We start from the raw sequence: 12,917 nt of genomic DNA, 5'->3' as shown, positions 1-12,917 counted from the left end.
AAGGTTCTAGCCTTCATTTTTAAGTATATTCAGGATAATGCACTCTTTCCATCCATTTGTGGTTATTAATAGTATTTTTTCTATTATACATGTGATGTGTCACGGAAATCTGAGCATTTGGCGTGATGTGTCACAATGTCAAAAAGGTTGGGAACCACTGTCCTAGGAGATATCTCAGGAGAAAAGGTGAATTGCATATGGGTGTGTGCGTGCGTACGTGCGTGTGTGTGCGCGCATGCGCAAAGAGGATGAAGGTGGGGGGGGCACAAAAATCAGGTTTCGCTCAGGGCGCTGTGAAACCTAAGGCTGGCCCTGTATATATATAGATAATAATGACTCTAGCATCTTCCATAGAAACTGATTTAGAGTAAAGCTTTGAATGGAGACCTTGGACATAACCAAGGATGGCTATATGGGCACATACATGGCAGATGAAATTCAATGTTGAAAAATGTAAAGTCATGCATTTTGGTCGTACCAATGGTCTAGAACCTTACAAAATAAATGGGATACAGTTGGGGACATCAAACTTGGAGAAGGACTTAGGAGTACTCATCGACAACAAGTTAAATAATTGTACTCAATGCCAAGCCGCTGCAGCTAAAGCTAACACAATTTTGGGATGCATTAAAAGGGAAATAAAAACTCGAGATGCTAGCATAATGCATAATATTGCCCCTGTTTAACTCTCTAGTAAGGCCACATCTGGAATATGGAATTCAGTTCTGGGCACCACATTACAAAAAAGATATTGCAGTTTTAGAGCAGGTGCAGAGACGAGCAAAAAAAATTGATACGTGGGATGGAAGGTCTCACTTACCAAGAAAGGTTAGATAAACTGGGTTTATTTAGTCTATAGAAAAGACGCCTTAGAGGGGATCTAATAAACATGTATAAATACATCAGAGGGCAATATAATAGCTTGGCAGATGAGCTTTTTGTCCCTAGGCCTTCTCAAAGGACTAGAGGACATGATTTGCGCATGCAGAAAAAACGTTTTAGCCATTTATTTAGGAAAGGGTTCTTTACAGTAAGAGTGATTAAGATGTGGAATGCATTGCCACAGGAAGTCGTTATGGCAAACTCTATACCTGCATTTAAAGGGGGATTAGATGCTTTCCTTGCGTTGAAAGACATCCATGGCTACAATTACTAGGTAATGCCTAATGATGTTGATCTAGGGATTTTATCTGATTGCCATCTGGAGTCGGGAAGGAATTTTTCCCTTTTGGGGCTAATCGGACCATGCCTTGTAAGGGTTTTTTCGCCTTCCTCTGGATCAACAGGGATATGTGAGGGAGCATCCTGGTGTTGTACTTTATACTGGTTGAACTCGATGGACGTATGTCTTTTTTCAACCAAAATAACTATGTAACTATGTAACTATGTAACCTTGTGTATTTATAAGGGATAAGTCCTTCATTCTCTCTAAACATGTCATGCAACCTTTTTCCGAGAGGTCAACGTGATTTTTAAGGCTAGTCTTCAACTACTGATTTTCCAGAGCAGATGTGGTGTTGAGTGCAACCAGGGCATCCTTGTCAACAGATGGAGGGTCTTTCACAGCGTAATCCAAAATGCACTTTATAATGATGTAACAGTCTTGAAGACCACCTGTGCCCATCACAATTTTGGCAAAATCATGGAAGGGACTGGTGAAAATGAGGAGGACTTGCGTATTACACTACAAACAATAAGTGCTTGCATGCCTTGGGAGACTGTTGGCATTGCAACAGTGAGAGAGATTTGCTGATTATATTTAACAACCCAGTGATCAGTACCTTGGCAGGACAAGTTTATTTTATTTTTTTTCCCTATTGTTGGACTACATTGTTATTAAGGAGTTTAGCTAAATTTGATAAATCTGATTTTGTTTTGAATACTTACAAAGGCTGTGTTCTTTCTCTTACTTTTATTTGCATGTACAGTATATACTGTATATATGGTCAAGAATAAGTAATTTGTTTTAGTGGCTTCTTTTAAAAGCATGCACTGGTGATGGCTGCAGTCCTGGTGAGCGGTCTTCATGCCATTTCTCCTCTCCCTCCACTCTGTCTTGTGCCTATACCTCTTTAATTCCCCCCACGCATCCCCCTCTTTCATATGTCCCCCTTTTCTGACTCTCCTCAGAGGAGCTCACAATCTAATCGTATAATACTCAGTCTAATGTCCCACCACATTATTATTTATATAGCACTGACATCTTCTGCAGCACTGTATAGAGTACAGAGTTTTATAACTGTTAGCTCTGTCTACATCCTGATGACTCCTCCCCTCCAAACCCCCCAAAATTTGCAGTGACGCGCTCGGCATTCCAACCTGTCAACCCTCCCATCAAAAAAAAATGGTTGTTTACGGGTTGTCTGTAAATAATCAGCACCTGGTGTCAAATTCCCTAGGTGCACCACTGTGTGGAGCTCTATCATTGGCATGTTAAAGTGTACCTACTAATTATGTCCATGGAAGTCCTTTAATGCAAGGAAAGTATCCAAGCCCACTTTAAATGCAGAAATGAAATGTGCCATAACCTTCTTCTTTCCTACGATATACCACATTTAAAATTGCTCTTACTGTAATAACCCCTTTCTAAATAAATGACAAAGCCTTTTTTTTTCCTCCATACGCAGATCATGCCCTTGTCCTTTGTAGAATCCAAGAGAGAAAAAGCTCATCAGCAAAGCTTTTGTATTGCCCTCTGTTGTATTTATACATGTTCATCAGGTCACTTCTCAGACTTTTTTTTTCCAAGCTAATAAAATCCGAGTTTTTCCAATATGTCTTGAAAAGTTAGATCTCTCCAACCCTCTGATTAATTTAGTTGCCCATCTCTGTACCTGTTCTAGAATGTGAATATGTTTCCTATAGTGTGGTGCCCAAAACTGTATCCCATTTTCCACATGTCACTTCACAAGTAATTTATCCTAAGGGAGTAGTAGACTAGAATCATGGGCTTTTATTTCCCATGTAATGGAATTGTATTTTCTTTAGCTGCTGCCTGGCATTGAACATGTAACAGTTGTATTCCATTTATTTTATATGGAGCCAGTGACATACCTACTATAAGGCTGCAGGTGCTCATGTATACTTCCACCTGGGACCTTTTTTCATAATTTGGGCAACATTCGGGAAATAGCAGCAGGCAGTGCAGGGGACTGCACTACTTCCTGCACTAAATGTAGTACCCATTCCTGTCCCATGAGCAATGTGTCTCCTTGCTCTCTACACACAGCCTGAAGTGACTGAATGTGCAGAGCCGCATGTTGAGTAGAGAGAATGATTGCTGTGCCTCAGCTGGCACATTAGCAGGGAGAGGTGGCAGGATGTGTTTAGTGCTTCAGAAGTTGCCGGTCATTAGTAGCCATGTGCACTGTCTGCTGTAATTAGTGTTGGGCGAACACCTGGATGTTTGGGTTCGGGTCCGTTCTGCCGAACATGGGCCAGATGTTCGGCATGTTCGGCCCGAACCCCAAACTCAATGGAAGTCAATGGGACCCCCGAACATGCCGCTTTTGGGGGCCCTATGGGGTCGCAGGCATAAGGGGGGAGCATGCCCCGATCGTGGGGGGGGGGGGGTCGGAAATTCCCCCCACCTCCTCCGCTAGCGCTCCCCCCTCTGCCCGCTTCCCCATAAAAAAAGTTTGCGGAACCCCCGTATGCGTCATCACGTAGAGGACGTGAGGTCAGAGAAAGGGCGGAAGTACCACAGGGGTACTACCGCTGAACCGCCCGCTGCCCGGCCTCAAGTTCAACGCGTCTCCTAGTAGTAGTCACTGCCAGCCAGCCAGCCACAGCAGGTACTATTAACTTTCCGCAAACTTTTTTTATGGGGAAGCGGGCAGAGGGGGGAGCGCTAGCGGAGGGGGTGGGGGGAATTTCCGACCCCCCCCCCGCGATCGGGGGATGCTCCCCCCTTATACCTGCGACCCCATAGGGGGGCCATATTCGGGCGAACAGGGCCCTGTTCGGGGGGCATTGAGTAGTTCGGGCGAACCCGAACTAAAAGGCCAAACACCATCAGGTGTTCGGCCGAACTCGAACATCACCCGAACAGGGTGATGTTCTGCAGAACCCGAACAGTGGCGAACACTGTTCGCCCAACACTAGCTGTAATACCAGACTGCCCTGGGCTATTCATTATTTATCCTGATCAGAGTAATAAATCAATAATGCAGGGCAGTCTGCTGTTGCAGAAGCCAGTGATACAGGTGCTGACAGCCGACTTCTGTAGTGAGCAGAGAAACAAGCTCCAGGCAATTTAGATTGGCTTGATTGTCTCTTTTCCCAGCTCCCCCTTCCCCATGACCCTTTCCTCTTTTCAGATTTTAGTATGCTTCTTTTAACAGCATGTTCCTTCCAAACCGCACTGGTGATGTCTGCAGTCCTGGTGAGAGTCCCTCCTGCTATTTCTCCTCTTACACCACTCTGTCTTGTGCCTCTAACTCTGTACTCGCCCCATGCATACCCCTCTTTCATATGTCCCCTTTTTCTGACTCTCCTCAGAGGAGCTCACAATCTAATCGTACCATACTCATAGTCTAACGTCCCGCCACACTATTATTTATATAGCACTGACAACTGCTGCAGCACTGTATAGAGTAAAGAGTTTCATAACTGTTAGATCCATCTACATCCTGATGACTCAGTTTCCCCCCAAATCCCCCAAAATTTGCAGTAACCTTCTCACGCTCCAACCTGTCAACCCTCCCATTAAAAAAAATTGGTTGTTGGGGGGGTGTCTGTAAATAATCAGCACCTGGTGTCAAATTCCCTAGGCGCATTAGTGTGTGGAGCTCTACCATTGGCATGGTAAAGTGTACCAGAGCTGTAAATGTAAGAAGAGCCAATACTTACCCGCTGCTTCCTCCTGCAGCATAAACATGTGTGTGTCCCACGCCATCCTCCCATGGTCTGCTATTCAGCCGAGGTCAGCCCCGGTAATAGGCTCAGTTGGGATCAGTCTGGGCTACTGCTCGCAAAAGGGAAGACTTTCCAGTGTTGTAAAGAATCCTAGGATCGCGGCTTCCAACACAGTAGAGGGGCTCTCAGGAGCACGAGCGAACCACCACCATGCAGAGATAAGAGCCACACCCAGTAGTAATGCTTAAATACAGGTAAGGCAATTCCCCCAGCCTGCTTTGGTAATTGAAGCATCTGAATCCTGGGATTCTTCCATAAACAACTTGAGTTCCATAAACAACTTGAAATGCATGGGTCAATTTCACGAAAAATTCGGTTAGTGATTGGAACAGGGGTATTACGGAACAGATAGGTAAATTTGGGTAATAGATTCATTTTTACTGCATTAGCCCTGCCAATCAGTGAATAAGGTAACGTCTGCCACGCCTTACACCTGTACCTCAATTTATCTTAAGAAAATCATTAGGGTCTGAAGAAAGGTGAATGCCCAAATATTTGAACTGGGAAGTCCAAACAAGCTGGTGCTGTAGAGCAGGCGAAAGCTAAGTCGGGTCCAAGGCGAGTACTAAGGATTTTGTCCAACTAATTTTCAGACCAAAAAACCTACCAAACCTGGTAATTACTTCTACCGGGGTCATCATCCAGTTTAATGTTGACAATTCTGCATAATTTCAAATAATCTGCACAGATGTTCACTTTATTTTATTACATCATTAATAAATGCATTGTAAAAGGTTGGCCATTATGAGACTCCATGGGTTTCCCATTTTGAGTATGACCACTTTACCACCACTCCTAGCCTTCTGACCCTTAACCTCCCTGGCGGTATGAATTGTGCGGCTGCGGGAGGTTTTTTGTCACTTTTTTTTTTTAGCATGTAGCTAGCCTAGCGCTAGCTACATGCTTCCCCCCTCCCCGCGGCGTCCGCCCGTCCCCTCCGATTGCCGCCGGCGCCGCTTGCCCATAAGGAAACAGGATTTCCTTGAGGGCTTCCCCGTCGCCATGGCGACAAACGGAGTGACAACATCACAGGGAATCCCGATCCACCCCATAGCGCAGCCTGACGCCGATTGGCCAGGCTGCGCAAGGGGTATGCAGGGGGGGGGGGGCATGTATCGCGGTGGGTAGCGATCGCAACAAACACGCAGCTAGAAAAGTGCTAGCTGCGTGTTTGAAAAAAAAATGATGCAAATCGGCCCAGCAGGGCCTGAGCGGCACCCTCCGGCAGCTTACCCCGTGTCCAGCACGGGGTTACCGCTAAGGAGGTCAACCTGTTTTCTATGCAGTATGCACATACACCCAATTTTTCTAGTCCCTAGACTCCCTATGTCCTCAGCTTCTGCACCAGGTTACTGTGGTTAACTGTGTCAAAAGCCTTTGCAAAGTCCAAGTATACTACATCAATTGCTTTCTTGAGATCTAACTTTGCATTCATAAAATCTGAGTATGTTGGTGAGACAGGACCTATCTTTAGTAAACCCATACTGTTGAACTGAAATGAACTATATAATTGTGGTATAACACTGTTTTTTATGTGGGAACCAAATGATCAGCATGGTGCTTGGGGAAAGAGGATAACAGCTTAACCACTTCACCCCAAAGGCATTTTCACCCTAACAGACAAGAGCGATTTTCACCTTTCACTGCTCATCCCTTTCATTTGCCAATAGCTTAATTACTACTAATCACAATGAAATTATCTATATCTTGTTTTTTTCACCACCAATTGCGCTTTTTGCAGTCGAAATTTGTTTTCATAAATTACTTTATTTTCTATGCATTTTAAAGGCAAAAACAAGGATAAAAATGAAAAGAATACACTATTTCTCCAATTTCATCCTCTATAGTTTTAATATAAACACTGCTACTGTACATAAAACCCACACATTTTATCTGCCTATTTGTCCTGGTTATCACAAGATTTTAATTATGTCCCTAGTACAAAGTATGGTGACAATATAGTATTTGGAAATAAAAGTGTATTTTTTCTTTGGTGTTTTTTTTTTTTTTCACTATTTTCACATGCATGTGCACAGGAATGCACGTGCACACGCGCACAGCAGCAGCATCACTGGCTGACGTATAAAAACGTCCTGGAGCCATTAAGAGGCTCTAGCAGGACGTTTTTATAAGTCAGCTTGTCATTAAGTGGTTAATGTACTATGACACTTAAAATAAAAAAAGTCATACGAATTTAAATATCTGCATTAAAAAAAAAGAAGTGGGTTACTTCATCTTCCTGGAGTGTACAGTGCTCATGAATGATTTATTTATGTAAAGAGAAATGTAATTGGTTAATTACTCAGCCCTACTGTTTTGTCTCCTTCTCTGCCTGACCCAGGAGGAATCCTTACTTCCCACCATTGGCCCCTTGGAATTTGTTCATGGGAGATATTATATGTTACGCAGCTATTTGTATTCTTGTATTCTTTTGAGAATTTTTATAGTTTTGTATTAGAATAGTCAGTACTGGATTATGACAGTGCTTATTTCATTGCCAATAAGTCATTCAAAGTCAAGGCTTGACAAGTTTCCAGACTCTAATATCTTGCAGCATGAGATGACCGGTCCTATCTAAACTATTAGGGCAAATCTGACACGAACTGTTAACTTCATTGATTTACAATACCTTACTGTGGCAAGCGTCCATAAATCATATTATCTCTCTGTGACACAGTAAGCTTGCCAGTGCAGACAACTTCAGTGTCTAGTATAATACTGTATCTTTTAACACATTTATTGCTACTTGGAGTGAAACACATTGTATACAGCCTAAAGCAAAGCCAAACTCGAGTATAGAAGGCAATATCACAACAGTAAAAACATTAAACGTTTTAGTAGGTATTTTCCATGAACGTGTTAAAAAGCAATCTTTTTTTTACACATTCTATTACTGCGGCATAGGTAATGGACACCGTATAATCACATGAACACAAAGATGTTCTTGAAAACTACACAAACATTGAAATTGACATTTTGGCAAAAACATTAATCAACCTGTGACTTTTTTAACACAAGTCTAAAATATATTGTTACTGCACTGATGGTGCTGAACGCTGGGCTGCTTACTTTATTTGACTTTACTTTTTTTTTTTTTTTTTAATTAGTGATTAGCAATTGCTTTATCCAGTCCTTGAGTCCTCCTTTCAGAGTATCCCCTTAAAGAGGAACTGTATTAACAGTGTAAGTATTCCAGGCAATAGCCAGTTTCCCTTCAGATGCTATGTCCCAATCTCCACTACACACTTCACCTATACCTAAAATGGTTTGGCCCAATATACTAGCAAAGGGCGTGTAACCTACATAATGTGAGTTTTGCTATGTGGTGATTGTGTGCTGCAATAATTGTGTAAACAGTGGTAAAATTGCTGTACACTGTGTGCACACAGTATTTTGGAAACAGCTAAAAAGGGTGCATACGTCAAGCGGTTAAAAAGGGCGGGTATCTCCTGTCAATAGCGCCAAAAAGCCTGGCGGAGTTGTGCTTCAGGCCACACTCCCCCGTCATGCTCCCGCAGGTGGGAGCATTCTATGCTTGCACAGAATGCAAAAGAGCACTATTGGGCATTACTGTAGGTGACAGGAGTCACCCAGGGAGATGGCAAGGGATGAGCGGCCTCAAGGGGGCTTAAGGAAGAGTTCTGTGAGAGAGTTAGATTACAGTAGACTAGAATTTAGATCATAGAATAGAGTTAGATCATAGTAGAGAGAGTAAGATCATAGTAAAATATTGGTGAAGAGAACTGATATTTTACTATTGGAATTACGTAGTAGAATATCTGTAATTAGACGGAAGCCATTTTTTGTAGACTTTTTAACTCATGAATCAGTAGCAATGCAGAGTGGTGTAGGAAAGGGCATGTTTTTGGACCTAACTGTCTCAGTGCATGTTGCAGTCACTCTACTTCTGCCTGCCTCACTCACCCAGATGCTGCCTTCTCCTAGCACTAATCTCCTGTTGGCACTCCTCTAACATCACACATGTGCCTAATGCTGTAGATGGACATGAGGAGAAGAAAACCAACAGATGAGTGAGACAGGTGGTAGAAGACTAGAAGAAGTATATACTGAGACATACTATATATTTACCGAGTTCTAGTGATGTAGCAGACATCACATTTTTGGTTTGTGAATGCAAATTTTCCGCAATTGTTCACGAACAGGTGAACCGAGCGAACCGCCATAGACTTCAAGGGCAGGCAATTTTTAAAACCTAGAGGGGCATTTTCTGGCCACAAAAATGATGGAAAAGTTGTTTCAAGGGGACTAACACCTGGACCGTGACATGCCGGAGGGGGATCCATGGCGAAAGTCCCACCAAAAGTTACGTAGTTGATGTAGAGTCATGTATTAATCTCTAAAGGGCAGAAATCGCAGTACATTCCATATATGTGGAATTAAGTGCTTTAACTACTTCCCGACCGCCGTATAGACAAATGGCGGCCGGGAAGTGCACCCCGCAAGGACCGCCGTATTGACAAATGGCGGCGGTCCTTGTAGGGGCATGGGCGGAGCGATCGCGTCATCAGTGACGCGATCCTCCGCCGGGAGTCGGAAGCCCGGCATTTTGCCTCTGCTCGCCGGCCACTTAGCAGAGCCGGCGAGCGGAGGAATCCAACAAAGTAGCCAATCAGGTAGTATAAGGCACTTTGTTAAGTAAACAAAGTGCCTTATACGTGCTTCCTCCTCGCCTCGTGGTCTCATTGTTGCAGAGACCACTAGCGAGGAGGAAGCACTTTGTAAGTACCAGCACACAGCCTTTTTTTTTGCCTTACAGCCCCCTGATCACCCACCCCAGGCCTCATACCCCCCCTGATCACCCCAGCAGACCCCTGCCAGCACCCTTGCACCCCTGCAAAACCCCCACCCCCCCCACCTGCCACTAACTAGCGACGCTGCCCCTTAGTTTAGGTCCCTAACTGCCTCCTAGTCACCCCTGTTCCCCCCCCCTACCTTTAGATCACCCCAGACCCCATCCCAGACTTCCCCCCTGTATACTGTATACATCTGTATACAGCTACCTTACCCCCTGATCCCCCTCTGATCCCCCTCTGATCACCTGTCTATCACCTGTCCATCACCCCTCAGCACCCCCACCCATCAGAGCAGACCCTAACTGCCCCGCGGGGGTAACCGATCACCTGCCCAGGCCCTCGATTGCCCTCATACCCCCCGCCTGATTACATCCCCTGCTCTTTGTTTACATCTGTCCTCCCCAGCGATCACTAACTGATCTTTGATCAGTAACCCCCTGTGTCTGCCTCTCATCAGATCAGGACTCAGTCTGCCCCGTGCGGGCTCCTGATCAACCCCCCCCCCCCTCAAATCGCCCTCAGACCCCCCCCCCCCCTAATCACTGTCCAAGTGCATTGTATTTGACTGTGCTGCGCTTGTATTCGATTGTGCTGCGCTTGTATTTGATTGTGCTGCGATTGTATTTGATTGTCCCGTGATCTGCTTCGATTGTCCCGTGATTGTTTGATTGCCTGAGACCCCACTTCCCACCACACCCAACCCCTCCCTCCCCCCCCCCCCCCCCCACCACACCCAACCCCACCCTCCCCCACCACCACCTCCAACCACCACCTTCCGAGTGCATCAGATTTGCTTGTGCTGTGATTGGAGTCGATTGTGCTGTAATTGTATTTGATTGTCCCGTGATCGGCTTCGATTGCCCCGTGATTGTTTGATTGCCTGAGACCCCACTTCCCGCCACACCCAATACCATCCTCCCCCCATCACCTTCCGAGTGCATCAGATTTGATTGGGCTGTGATTGGATTCGATTGTGCTGTAATTGTATTTGATTGTCCCGTGATCGGCTTCGATTGCCCCGTGATTGTTTGATTGCCTGAGACCCCACTTCCCGCCACACCCAATCCCACCCTCCCCCCATCACCTTCCGAGTGCATCAGATTTGATTGTGCTGTGATTGGAGTCGATTGTGCTGTAATTGTATTTGATTGTCCCGTGATCGGCTTCGATTGCCCCGTGATTGTTTGATTGCCTGAGACCCCACTTCCCGCCACACCCAATCCCACCCTCCCCCCATCACCTTCCGAGTGCATCAGATTTGATTGTGCTGTGATTGGAGTTGATTGTGCTGTAATTGTATTTGATTGTCCCGTGATTGTTTGATTGCCTCTGAGACCCCACTTCCCACCAACCCCAATACCTCTCAAATACTCCCTTTTTGCTAGGTAGGTGCTCTTTTTTTCTGGGTAGTCTCGGAGGAAAACCCCATAAATTTAGCAATCCAAAATGGCAAGAAGGGGGCTTTCCGATGACGAGGTATACAGGTACATGGACCAGTCGGATGAGTTCTTTTGGGAAGAATCATCCGTCGAATCTTCCGGGTCCGAATTTGAACCTGTAGAAAGCAGTGGTTCCCTGACCGATAGTGATGACGAGGCTATGGTCCCGGCTAGAGCCAGGCGTACCAGACCCCAAGTCGTTAGACCGCAGGTGGCGCAGGATCCGCCTCAAGGGCAGCAGGGTGGTGCTAGCGCTGTTGATAGTTTTCTTGGTGAGGCAGGCACCAGCAGCGCAGCATCTCCTGGACTTAGTGCCAGTGCTTCCGTAGACCCTGGCGAAGTGGTGAGCGTCAGCATGGAAGTTGAAACTGGTACGGTGGCAAGTGCAGTAGTACCCCCGTCGCAGCCACCAAGAAGAAGACGGGCCCGTAGTACCCATAGACTCCCAGAGGTGCTGGCACAACCAGATTGGCAATCCCCTGATTCCGCCGCACCCGTAGTGCCCCCTTTCACCGCCCAGTCTGGAGTCCAGGTGGCGACAGCTCATCTAGGAACGGCCCTAGAATTTTTGCAGCTGTTCATCACCCAGGTTCTCTTGGACTTAATTGTGGTTGAGACCAACCGTAAAGCCACACAATTTATCACCGAGCACCCGGAGAGCATGTATGCCCAGCCTTTCGGGTGGAAACCAGTCCAAGTTTCCGACATTAAAATCTTTTTGGCCCTTATCCTTCACTTGGGACTAATGAAACAGAATGTATTGCGGTCGTATTGGTCTACGAACCCAGTACATCATGTTCCCTTGTACCCTGCTGCCATGTCCAGGACACGATTTGAGTCCATCCTGCGCTTCCTGCACTTCAACGACGGCGAAACCTGTCATGAAAGGGGAGACCCTGCTTATGACCGGCTCCACAAAATTCGGCCCCTCATAGACCACCTGTCCTCAACATTTGCAGATGCTTATATCCCTGAACAGAACATCTGTGTAGACGAGTCCCTCTTACGCTTTACCGGGCACCTTGGCATCAAACAGTACATCCCAAGCAAGCGCGCCCGGTATGGGGTGAAACTGTATAAGCTCTGTGAAAGGGCCACAGGCTATACATGTCGTTTTAGGGTCTATGAGGGAAAAGACTCAAAATTGGAGCCGGTCGGATGCCCTGACTACCTGGGGAGCAGTGGAAAGGTTGTGTGGGACTTGGTGTCACCCTTGTTCCAGAAGGGGTACCATCTTTTTGTGGACAATTATTACACAAGTGTGGCCCTCTTTCAGCACTTAAAGTTAGAAGGAATCCGATGCTGTGGCACTGCGCGGCCTAGTCGCCAGGGCTTCCCCCAACGGCTCGTTACCACCAGACTTGAACGGGGGCAGAGGGCCGCCTTGCGTACTGAAAAACCTGCTCGCGGTGAAATGGAGGGACAAGAGGGACGTTTACTTTTTGTCCACCATTCACACAGACACGACAGTCCAAATTCAACGGGCAACTAAGGTCATTGAAAAGCCCCTTGTCGTCCACGAATATAATGTCAACATGGGAGGGGTGGACTTCAATGACCAGAGGTTAGCGCCCTATTTAATGACCCGGAAAACAAGACGCTGGTATAAGAAAGTGTCTTTTTATCTGATTCAATTGGCAGTTTACAACAGCTTTGTTCTCTACAGTAAAGCTGGGAGAACTGGATCTTTCCTCCAATTTCAGGAACAGATCATTCTGGACATCCTGTATCCAGGAGGTGCAAGCCC

This window comes from Hyperolius riggenbachi, chromosome 6 (genome assembly GCF_040937935.1).
Source record: "Hyperolius riggenbachi isolate aHypRig1 chromosome 6, aHypRig1.pri, whole genome shotgun sequence".
NCBI classification, from domain to species: Eukaryota; Metazoa; Chordata; class Amphibia; order Anura; family Hyperoliidae; genus Hyperolius; species Hyperolius riggenbachi.
This window is presented reverse-complemented; position numbering follows the sequence as displayed.